This window comes from Pan troglodytes, chromosome 12 (assembly GCF_028858775.2).
Source record: "Pan troglodytes isolate AG18354 chromosome 12, NHGRI_mPanTro3-v2.0_pri, whole genome shotgun sequence".
Taxonomy (NCBI): domain Eukaryota; kingdom Metazoa; phylum Chordata; class Mammalia; order Primates; family Hominidae; genus Pan; species Pan troglodytes.
Window position 1 is genome coordinate 95,999,699 of NC_072410.2, and position 11,547 is coordinate 96,011,245.

Here is an 11,547-nt window from a genome sequence, read left to right on the forward strand (position 1 = left end):
TTTTTGCTGAAGAATAAGAGTTGGAAGTCAACCTCTGATCAAGCCATAATATTGTGCCAGTCTTTAGGATTTTGGTTTAAATAGCTGCATTGTATACCTCAGAGGATTTTTTTTTAATTTCTCCATTAATCTTAGCATTTGGCACAATTTACTAAAACAGAACAGGTGTGTATCCCTGACCCAGTAATTTCACTCCTAGGTATATATATACCCAACAGAAACACCTACTAGAATGTTCACAGCAGCACTGTCCATGAAAGCCCCAAACCGGAAACTATCCAAATACCAATAGCAACATAACTGACACATTTGGTACATACATACAATGGGATGCTATATAGCAATGAAAAAAATAAGCAAATTAGATGCAAGAGTAAGAGAAATCTCGTAAATATAACCTTGAGCACAAGAAGCTCCTGGTGAGAGAATATCCACTACATGATCCATTTGTAAAAATTCAAAAATAGGCAAAGCTGATTGATCTGTGTATAAGCAGTCAGGATATGGAGGAAGAATACTAAGTAACTATAGACTCTCCTTGAGTACTGATAATTCTGTTTCTTTCTTTTTTTCCCCTTTTTTAAATAATAAGATTTTGAATCAGGCAGGCTTCTGAGCCATAGTAGGCTCAGAGACTCCAATTTTCTGTTTCTTAATTTGGTGCTGATTACATGGGTATGTCTCATCAAGCTATACACTTATGGTTTGTACACTTCTCAGTTTATCTGTTATACTTTACTAGTTTTTTTTAAAATGCACCCTTAGCCACTCTACCCCCCAAAAGTGACTGTTTCATGTATGTGTATTGCCACTTGACAATACGGCAAACTTAAAACAATTTAAGTAACTTCATTAAGGTTGAAAGTGTTTCACGTATGCTGGAAACAAGAGCAAAAAGATATTAAATGAAAAAATTGGGGGTTGTTTTTGAATTTTATAACAGAACAAATATATCAATCTACAAGGTCAGAAATCCGAAGTAAAAAATTAGAAAGGAGGCGACTTCTGTATCAATAGTGGATCTTGCTCTGCAGAAGGACAAAGGGAGGGACAGGACCAGACAAAAGAAGGGAGAATAAAGACCCAAGGCGTGAGAATTTCGAGTCAGCCCATGGCGGATTTGAAATCAACAAAGGGGCAGCTTAGAAATGGACACTGGAGTGACACAAAGATGGTGTGATTGAGTACCGGGCACTACTAACGTGTGGGAGACACACATTCACAGGGAGTCCAGGCAGCAACAGACCTCAGCCCCTTTGCCAAACCAATGAAAGTGGACAGATGTTAGGTAGTGGGGAGTGACACATGCACAATTCAGAATGCAGAAGTTCTCCTTTCTTTCCAAAACTCAATCTTACTTGGGCCAGATGATTTTTTTTTGAGATGGAGTCTGGCTCTGTCACCCAGGCTGGAGTGCAGTGCCGCGATCTCGGCTCACTGCAACCTCCGCCTCCTGGGTTCAAGCGATTCTTCTACCTCAGCCTCCTGAGTAGCTGGGACTACAGGCGCCTGCCACCACGCCCAGCTAAATTTTTGTATTTTTAGTAGAGACGGGGTTTCACCATATTGACCAGGCTGGTCTCGAACTCCTGACTTTATGATCCACCCGCCTCAGCCTCCCAAAGTGCTGGGATTTCAGGCATGAGCCACCGCGCCCAGCACGGGCCAGATGATTTCTAATTTAAAAGGGAGGCCAGGCGCAGTGGCTCACGCCTGTGATCCCAGCACTTTGGGAAGCTGAGGCGGGCGGATCACCTGAGGCCAAGAGTTCCAGACCAGCCTGGCCAACATGGTGAAACCCCGTCTCTACTAAAAATACAAAAATTAGCTGGGTGTGGTGGTGCATGCCTGTAATTCCAGCTACTCGGGAAGCTGAGGCAGGAGAATCGCTTGAACCGGGGGGCAGAGGTTGCAGTGAGCAGAGATCGCACCACTGAACTCCAGCATGGGCGACAGAGTAAGACTCCATCTCAAAAAAAAAGGAAAAGAAAAGAAAAAGAAAAAAATTTTAAATGGGGAGCCAGAGGTCTCAGTAGCTGGAAAATCCTGTAAAATATCATCTAAAACCATTCAGTCAGTCATTCTTTCAATATTATCTGTTGAATGGTTATTCTGAGCAATATTCTGGGCCAGAAGCCACCTGGATGAGAAAAGAGGTCCAAATTCTATTTTAAACAAGGTAAGGTGCAGCATTTTGTAATGGGATAGCCTATTGCTAAATTATTTAGTTAACTGTGAATCTCACACCCAACTCATAAGGTTCTCAGCTTGAGGTACTGTTTAAAGGCATGGATCCTTTTATGGTTAGGGTTTCTTTCTTTTTTTGTTGTTGTGGTTTTTTGTTTTTTTGAAACAGTCTTACTCTGTCACCCAGGCTACAGTGCAATGGTGTGATCTTGGCTCACTGCAACCTCCACCTTCCCAGTTCAAGTGATTCTTGTGCTTCAGCCTCCTGAGTAGCTGGGGCTACAGGTATGTGCCACCATGCCTGGCTAATTTTTGTATTTTTAGTAGAGACAGGGTTTCACCATATTGACCAGGCTGGTCTCGAACTCCTGACCTCAAGTGATCTTCCTGCCTCGACCTCCCAAAATGCTGGGATTACAGGTGTGAGCTACTGTGCCTGGCCTAGTTAGTTCTTTGTGTCAACTTTGCTAGGCTATAGTACCATTATCCAATAAAAGATTCATCTAAATGTTGCTGTGAAGGTATTTTGTAGATGTGGTTAACATCTATAATCAGTTGACTTCTTTTTTTTTTTAATTTTTGAGAGAGTCTTGCTCTGTTGCTCAGGCTGAAGTGCAGTAATCACAGCTCACTGCAGCCTCGACCTCCAAGGCCCAAGCAATCCTCTGACATCACCCTCTCAAGTAGCTGGGACCACAGGCATGTGCCACCACACCTGGCTAATTTTTTTTAACTTTTGTAGAGATGGAGTTTCCCTATGTTTCCCAGGCTGGGTGGTTGACTTTAAGGAAAGGAGATTTTTCCTTGATAATGTGGGTGGGCCTCATATGATTAGTTAAAAGGCCTTAAGAGAAAAACTGAGTTTTCCCTGAGAAAGAAGAAATTCTAAGTAAAGAGTGCACCATGAGCTCCTGCCTAGTTTCCGGTCTGCCAGCCTTCCCTACAGATATGGGACTTGCCAGCCTCTCCAATTGCATAAACCAATCCTATTGGTTTTGTTTTTCTGGAGAACTGATTTTCTGTTTTTCTGGAGAACTCCAGTTATCCTGGAGAACTGATACAGATGGTAATCAAACCCCTTGAGTTCAAGGCCTGGCTCTGCCATGTCCCCATCTGGGTGTCCTTTTTACTTTTGTTGCCTCATTTGTAAAATGAGGATAATAACAGTAACTTAACGCATAGTAATCAGAACCACCCCTGGCACAGAGTGCTTTGAAAGTGTTTGTGAAATAAATAACTGTGGTTCCAAGTTGCACAAAATTCTGTATTTCTTAGCTGGAAAACCTGAGTTTTCTTTATTCCCAAAAATTTGCCATCAACCAAACATGATGACTCTTCCCCACACCAAGAATTACATAGCCTTGGGACAACAGCTCCTCACCAGCCACGCCAGCCTAACCCCACTCAAAGGAATGATGCAGCAAAGCTGAGGTCACAGCACTTCTGGAACACTCTTAATTCTCCAAGTTCTCAGCTGCTAAAAACAGCTGAGCTTAAAGAGGCTGCCAGGAAACAGACTCCACAGAGAGCTATTCCTACTATTTGCAAGGGTGGGAGTTTTAGAAAGCAGTCCTAATCATTCCTTGTGTTCCCACTGTTAATCCCTACAGCAACTTGCCATGGCCCCTTGGGATGAAAGATTAAATGGGGAATCAAAGTGTTGTTTTTGTGGACACACATTTTAGAGGGAGAATATGATGCTGCTGCTGATGGTGATGATAACTTTTACTGAGCACTTACAAGATGCCAGTGCTGCTCTCAGTGCTAACCATTAACTCATGTAAGCCTCAGAACAACCCCAGATGTAGATACTGTTAAGTTGGTGCAGAAGTCACGGCAGTTTTTGTCATTAAAAGTAAAGGCAAAAACAGCAATTACTTCTGCACCAACCTAATACAACCATCCTCATTGCACAGATAAACAGAAAGTGGCCAAGGTGAAATCTGAACCCAGGCTTTCTGGCTCTCCCTCCTGTGCACGCTACTGCTGAGCCTGGATTGTGACGAGGGAGGAGGGAGGCGAGGGAACAAGTACAGAACAGGGCTGTGATTGATGGGAGTGCTTGGCAAGCTCGGGTTCAATCAATGGTTAAATCAGCTTATTTTAAATGAAACAAGTTTCAAAGACTGAAGTAGAACAAATCATACACCATGTTCCTCCCTGAATTTTTTTTGTTCAAGTGTATAATTTGTGCCCACTTTTATACATAAATACCAAAGCTCACAAAAGATTCATGCTATGGTATTTCAACCTTTCATCTTCATATAAAAAAAAGCAAGGCAAAGCGATTTTGAAATTATTTCTCATTTATGCACTAGCAGTGCAATGAAATCAAACACCTGCTTATTTGAAAAATGATAAAACACATTTATTCTTATTTGCTCCCATATTACACCAAGTTTTCCCTACAGGACTTCATGTTGACAAAGATATCTTGTTCTACAGGATTCCTGTGAATTAAGTCTTAGAAGACTTTTCTGGAATATGTTTTATACCTCAGAAAACAAAAAAGATACACAAGATCAGATTCTATCAGAAACTGGTAAATTTTCACACCAGGAAGATAGACTGGGTCTCAGATACTCTTGTCCAACTTCTCTGGCTCTCAGTACTTTTCTATGCCCCAAGAAAATGATCTGAACACACAATTCACATTTTTTTTTTGAGATAGAGTCTCACTCTGTTGCCCAGGCTGGAGTGCAGTGGCACGATCTCAGCTCACTGCAACCTCGGCCTCCCAGGTTCAAGCGATTCTCCAGCCTCAGCCTCCTCCCAAGTAGCTGGGACTACAGGTGTGCGCCACCACGCCAGGCTAATTTTTTTGTATTTTTAGTAGAGACGGAGTTTCACCATGTTGGCCAGGCTGGTCTCGAACTCCTGACCTCAAGTGATCCTCCTGTCTCAGCCTCCCAAAGTGTTGGGATTACAGGCGTGATCCACCGTGCCTGGCCACAATTTACTTTTACCCCAGAGACCTGCCTATAGTCATGCTGTCCTTTGGCTTATAGTCCCGTGGAGCTAATGCAGGATCATACAGAATCCTGGGTCAGAGAAGCTATTAAGGGGAAATTCTCAGATAGCTATGGCAGGAGAAGAGACGTGGAAGTGCCACAAATGAAGTTTACGCCAAGTCCTGAGACCTGATTTTGGCCAACTGTGTAAACTTGCCTTGCTGGGGAACTCTTTCCAGAGACAGAAGCATTGAGAATAATGCAACAACCCTGCTAATGTTTGCACCTAGAGAGGTTACGCTGACAACAGCCAGGCCTTCACGTCCCATGAACATCTTTGTGTACCTAGCCTAGGTCCCCAAGCTCAAGAATGGCACCCCGGAATTCTGGGGACACAAAGTCCTTCTCTGGGGCCACCTGCCTCTCCCCTTTCTGAGTTCTGTCTTCCAGGTGTTTTACTGGAGCAGCACCAGCAGAAGGTGGGAGAGGGAGGCTGCTTTCTCTCCAAGATCCCTGTAAAAACGGGCTGGTCATACCGGCATTCCTTGTCTATGGATTCCCTGCCATGAGGAACAGACTGCAATGGATGTTCACAGAGTGCTTTAAGAAGATTACGTCCTTTTAAAAATCCATAAAATTATTACAAAAAAGAAGCCAACAAAACACTCCTTCCTGAAATTGTTCCCTTTGGGTAATAATATGAAAACATGTTTCCCATTGGAGCTCTCTTAACAAGAAAAAACCTTCACTGTCAGATTTCTAGGTTTCTAATATTGAGATTCCTAGTATTTATGTACTCTGAATCCATGTTTGTGTGTATGCATAAATACACACATGCATATATAATTTAGTTAAAATATAGTATGTGTATATATGTGTGTATGTGTGTATATACATATTAATATATACATATATATAATTCAGTTAAAATATAGTTAAAAACAACCAATGAGCAATGTTCCAGCTAGTCCTTCCAGACCAGTTTTGTAAATTCTGTGAGGCACCTCCTCAAAACACCATCCTTTAAAACCAGCAAGACATAGCCTACTGCTGACTCCCTATGGCCAGAAAGGACACTCAGACAAGAGGCCTTCACTTTGACAGCTATCATCTGTCCTGGGCAAAAGCCAACAGCCACAGCACAGTCCTTCACCTTACACACTAATCTTGTTAAGAAAGCAAATCCTGAGATTTCAAGGCTGGGTTAAGAGAACCAACAGGTTCTCAGTTAACTTAGTGGCAAATATAAGTGGCATCAATGAGTTCTACAATGCCAAGTATCGTCCAGTCTGGGAACAAAAACATTCCTGCCTTTTTTTTAATGAATGGCAATTTAAAATGATAACTTTATGCTAAAGATTCACCTTTAACTTGTCATCTAACCAGTTATCAAAGCAACAGTGCAACACAGAATTCTGGCTTTGGGTGTCACTTCACATGTCAAGGCGCTGCAGCGGTGACTTGCAAGGTGTTTAGACGGCGGGCGAGAGGCTGAGTGCGTGGAAAGCCCTGCTGAAAGCCTGTTTTAAGCTTCCATTCGGTTCATCTGCTTTCCCACGGGCAAGCAGCGCCTATCACAGAGCTACCCCAGTCTTAGGTCAGCAGACAATATGGGCGAAGTCTGCAAGAGACGCACTGGCTTGGGTGTGGTCACTGGCAAAGAAAAGCACTGGTCCCCTAGCAGCGGCTCCCAAACCTAGAGCCTCACCCTTGCGGGATCATTTCCACCCGCTTCTCCGCAATTTGACCACAATCCGCACCAGCCCTTACGGCTCCCCCTGAGAAAGCACAGCTGCAGCCCCTAGACTCCGGCCGCCTCGGCAGACAAAGCCGCTGCTCGGGGGAACCCGCGCTGCACCGAGGCGACCTCCAGTCTTTGGCACCTGCGTCGCCGCCCGGCAGCTCCGCGCCGCTAACCACGCCGCGTCTCGGCAGCGGGTGGACAGCGCGGGGCGGGCGGCGGCGCTGCACCAGAAGGCACCCGAGCCGGAGTCGGGGGGTGGCTGTCTGCAGGCCCCCAGGCCGGGGGAGCGCCTCCTACACGGGATTCCCGGCGTGGCCAGGCCCCCATACAACCCCAAAGCCAGCACGTGCCCGGAGGTTCCGCAGGGAGTATTCCCAGCACCAGAAAACTGCACCCTCGCGTCCTGGGTGGCCCTGGTTTGTCGTCGGGTGGACACCAGGGTCGGCTATTGTTCTCCGGGTCTCCCCGAAGGGAGACCCGCCTCCCTGGCAGCACCTGCTGCTGGGCAAAGCCTTTCAGCTCCTCGAGAAAAGGGCGTGCCGTGGGCGCCGCGGAAGATCACAAAACCCTAAGTGAGTCGCTACCGGCTGGTTTCAAGCCTGGAGACAAAGCTCCTCACCAAGCCAGCCCAGCCCGGTCCCGGATCTGCCATCCTGGGTCCCTACCCCCGGTCCGAGGGCCACGCCCAGCCGGCCACCTGGGCCGCGGGGCCCCACGCCTGGAGCTGAGGACCCTCGGGCCCGAGACCGCCTCTCAGCTGCTTGCCCCTCCATCCTCGGGAGGCTCCCCTTCCCAGGAGGCCCCCCTCCCCCGCACAGCGCGGGTCTTCTCCTCGCTCCCGTCCTCCCTCCTCAAACCCAGGCGGCCTCCACCCGCCTGCATCCCTCCTCCCCTCCCCATTCTTCAGCAGAACCAGCCTCGCCGGGCGCCACCTGCACCGAGCTCCTTCCCTCGTTCTTCGGACCCGCCCCCGCCCCTTCTCTTTCCTCCTCAAACCCTAGTTCCCACTCCCTGCTCCCCGAGACCCACTACCTGTCCTAACCCAGCTCCCCAGCCTTCCCCATCCCCATCTTTTCTCAACCGAGGCCTCCCCTCGCCCTCTCCCGGCTTCTCTCCAGCTCAGACTACAGCCCCGTCCCCAGGCCCGGGGCGTCGACGTCGGTGCCCGCTGAGATCGATGCTGCAAGGCGGGCTCCCACGCTGGGCTCCAGCCGAGGGACCCAGCTCGGCGCCCGCTCCGGGCTGGGCAGCCGCAGGAGGCCTTTGTGGCTCAGGCGGGAGGTTCGGAGGCGGCGGGCGAGTCCTCTGCAGGCGTCCGCTCCGTTAGCCTGGCGGTGGAACAGACCGCCGGGTCGGGTCCAGGCTGGGCAGATCCCAGCTCGGAGGCGAGAAGGACGGAGGGTGTGTATCTGGGTGGTGTGTGGGACCGGGGACAGCGCAGATCCTGGGACCGGCAGGACTGGCCCCCGGCCAGAGGCGCCCCCGCCCAGCGCTCCAGCGGTCCACTGCACCGCGCCCGGCTAGGAAAGCGGCCCACTGCGTGCTAGGCGCGAAACCCCTCGGCCGAGCCGCCTCCTCACCCCAGGGCTTTGCAACCCCGCGAGCACGCATTAAACGCTTACTATGAGCAAGGCCCGGCACGGCGCTTCGTGGGCGTACAAAGAGGACCCCAAGAGCGCCCCGGCTTAGCCCCGATGGCCACCTCCCAACCCCAAACCACACCTCCCGCCGCGTCCCCTGCGGCCGGGCCCCAGGCTCACCCGGCTCCCCGCCCTTTTGTGCGCCTCACGCAGAAACAGAAGGGGGAGAGGAGGATTTCCTAGCCCGGGAGGGGTAAGCCCACCGACCCCCCTGCCATCACCCACTCCTCCGAGATGCTGCGGCCGCGGGGGCCCGTGGCTCGGTCCGTCTCCGTCTCGCCGCGGCGCCGGAGCTGCGGGTGCTCGGGGCGGCGGCGGCGGCTGCACGCGCGCTCGCTCGGGGGCCGCCTCAGCGCGCCCAGCGCGGGAGTCCAGAGTGGGGAGCGGGGGAGGGGCGCGTGTCGGGGGCTGGGAGCGGCCTCCGCCAATCACCGCGCGGCCGGCTCCTCCCGCCGCTCCCCACCTCAGCTAGCAGGTTAAGGGGAGGCGGGGACAGGCGGCGTCCCGCATCCTCGGCGCCGCGCGCCGCCGCCGCCTGGGGACTACAACTCCCGGCAGGCCCTGCTGCAGGGCCGGGGTCCGAGAGCGGACGGAGGGCGCGGCCGGAGAACTCACCGACCCCCCTAGCACCCGGCTCCGCGTTCCCTCGGGTTTCCATGGCGACTCAGGACACCACAAAGCCTGGACGCGCTGAGGCACGGGTCCCCGGGGAGGGCCGGGGGCGGTTCCGGAGGACACCCCGCCTCCCCTCCCCCAGCTGGATCCCACCCCAGGGACTGAAACAATGCCGCGGCCCCCTCTCCCGGGCTGCGGCCGCGCTGCCCTCCGCCGCAGGACCCCGCCGAGGCCGCCTGGTTCGCGCCAAGACCGGCTCCGACGCCCGCGAGATTGCAGGATGCAAAGGGCCGGGTGGGCGTTATAGGAAAACTGTTCTCATGAACAAAGTGGACGGCCACTTGGGGCCACCGCAGTTCGCATCTGCACCCGGTGAGGTCTCGAACCCGGAGTGCGTTCTCTCCACTGAGAAGATTTTGCCCAGCGCCACGCGGGTGCTTCCCTGTCCAGAGCGCTCAGGCCCAGTGCCTGTCTTATTTCTGGCTTCTGTCAAGGGACAGCGAAGCCTTTGGAAATTATTTATAACCCAATTTACATTCGCTTCACCTGTTTCTTCATGTTTAAATACATACATAATTTACCAAAATAAACAAATCTAAAAAAGGAGAGGAAGGATCATCCCCGGTTTGTCCCACCTCCCTAGCTAATCCCGGTTCAAGCCTTTGCCATTGATCTGTGTTATTTTCTGCAGTTGTAATAATAGTTTGGATTAGTCATTTGCCTCTTTGCACTTAATGTCACTCCAAAGGCGTTGCGATGCGCGTTAAAATGCAGCATCAAGGACCCCCAAGCTGCAGCTGCAGAATCCCTCCCTCCCCGGGCTCCCCGGCGATCCGGTGGGGAGAGGAGTCCCCTGGCAGCCATGGCCTCGTGAGGTGGTTCTCTTTGCAGGATACTTTCAAACAAAATGGTGTTCACTACTCCGGGGGCGTGGAGGGGGTCCCCTCTCCCCATCTCAGCAAAATCTACCCGGGCGCAGGACCCGCAGAGCCCGCCAAGGCGGGGTTCCCTGCCGTCCTTCCCCAGAGAGCTTAGGGCCTGGACCAGGCCAGGCTGGCCTTTGAGGGATGCATTTCTGGATTACCCCACCCCTGAGTCTGCACTCCTTCTCCCCTTCCCAACTCCCCTCTGCTTGGTAAGCAGAGAGCAGGGAGCCCCCAGAGGAACCTCAAAGCATCCCCAACCCAGTGCAGCCCGGGATGTGGCTGTGAAAACTGCTCCAGCTTGGGGCACTGCCCTATGGATTCTCCAGGGCTTGCCCGGACAGGGATGTAGGCAAAATGGACTGGGCTGCAGGGAGGTGGCGTGGAGCTGCCAGCGGCCTCCCGGCGGCGGGGTTCCGAGACTACCGCGCGCGGGCGGTGCTGCGCTTTTCGCTTAAGGGAGAGAGAGCCCTCTAGTGACTGTAAATGTTTTCTGCAGCGTCTCGTAGACCTTAAATTTGGATTCTAGCATCTTAGCTTTCTTGGGCTACCTTCCCTAGTCAGCGAAACGGCTGCCTCTACGTCATCTGTCAGTTTAGGACATTGATAAAGGTTGCACCCAAACCGGGGGTTGCATATGTCCTCAGTCCTCGACTTCGGTTTGTTGTTGCTAACTTAGGCTCCATTTCCTGGGAAGTAGAAAGAGCACAGAGCTGGGAGTCCCGCATTGCTGGGTTGGAATCCTTGCTCCTTCAGTTTCTGCCTACTTGACCTTGAGAAAGTGACTTACTCCATCTGACCCTTAGCTCCACCCAGAATATTGGGGTCATATACATTCTTTTAACCTTGTCGTGGAAATTAAATGAAGAAAGGTAGATAAAGGCCATAGCACATTGCCTGGCATAGTGTGCATGCAACAAATGCAGCTATTATTATTTATCCCACAGAAAGTGGTTATTGAACAGTGTGAGGGATATAAGAATATGTGACACTCCCCACAGTAACAGCCACAAAAGGCAATATGTTGTGATTTTTATTATAAAGCTCATATTACTACTCGGTCAGATAAAGTAGAATAAGAATTCAGATGAGAAAGAAATCAGTTCTGCATAACACTGGGAGATGGAGGAGCTAGAATTTGGATTTCACCTGGATATTGATTTGATGGACAGTTCTAAGCAAAGGTCTGAGATTCTGGGGTGAAGGAGCAAAAGCTTATGGGTGGGGAACCCAAGGGGGTATTTGGAAGACAGCAGAAGAACCCACCATGTCTTGAAAGTCAAGTCCCTGAATGAGGGTGATGGGAAGAGAATGGGGATGGTGAGTTAGGCAGGGGTTGGGGGTCAGACCTCACAAAGCCCAGGGCTACTGGTTTTTATGAGTAAATGTGTTCTGAGTTCCCAACAGCCTTAACAAACTTCAGAATAAATACAAGTTAAAGACCACCATGAAAGGAGGAGGGAGGAAAATCGCACTGTCTGAACTCC

The 11,547-nt window shown here is 50.7% G+C and overlaps 1 protein-coding gene across 3 annotated transcripts in view; it reads right to left on the bottom strand.

Moving 5' to 3' along the window:
- Nucleotides 1-9,155, bottom strand: part of DPYSL5 (dihydropyrimidinase like 5) — a 102,668-nt gene extending 93,513 nt beyond the window's left edge. The window contains exon 1 of one of the 3 annotated variants that reach the window (XM_003308916.6): nucleotides 8,748-9,155. The gene's annotated coding sequence lies outside the window, so the exon portion shown is untranslated. Of the gene's footprint in view, nucleotides 1-8,504 lie in introns of all 3 variants that reach the window. The other 2 variants (XM_016948213.4, XM_016948214.3) reach the window with 2 other exon arrangements.
- Between the last annotated feature and the right edge of the window lie 2,392 nt (nucleotides 9,156-11,547).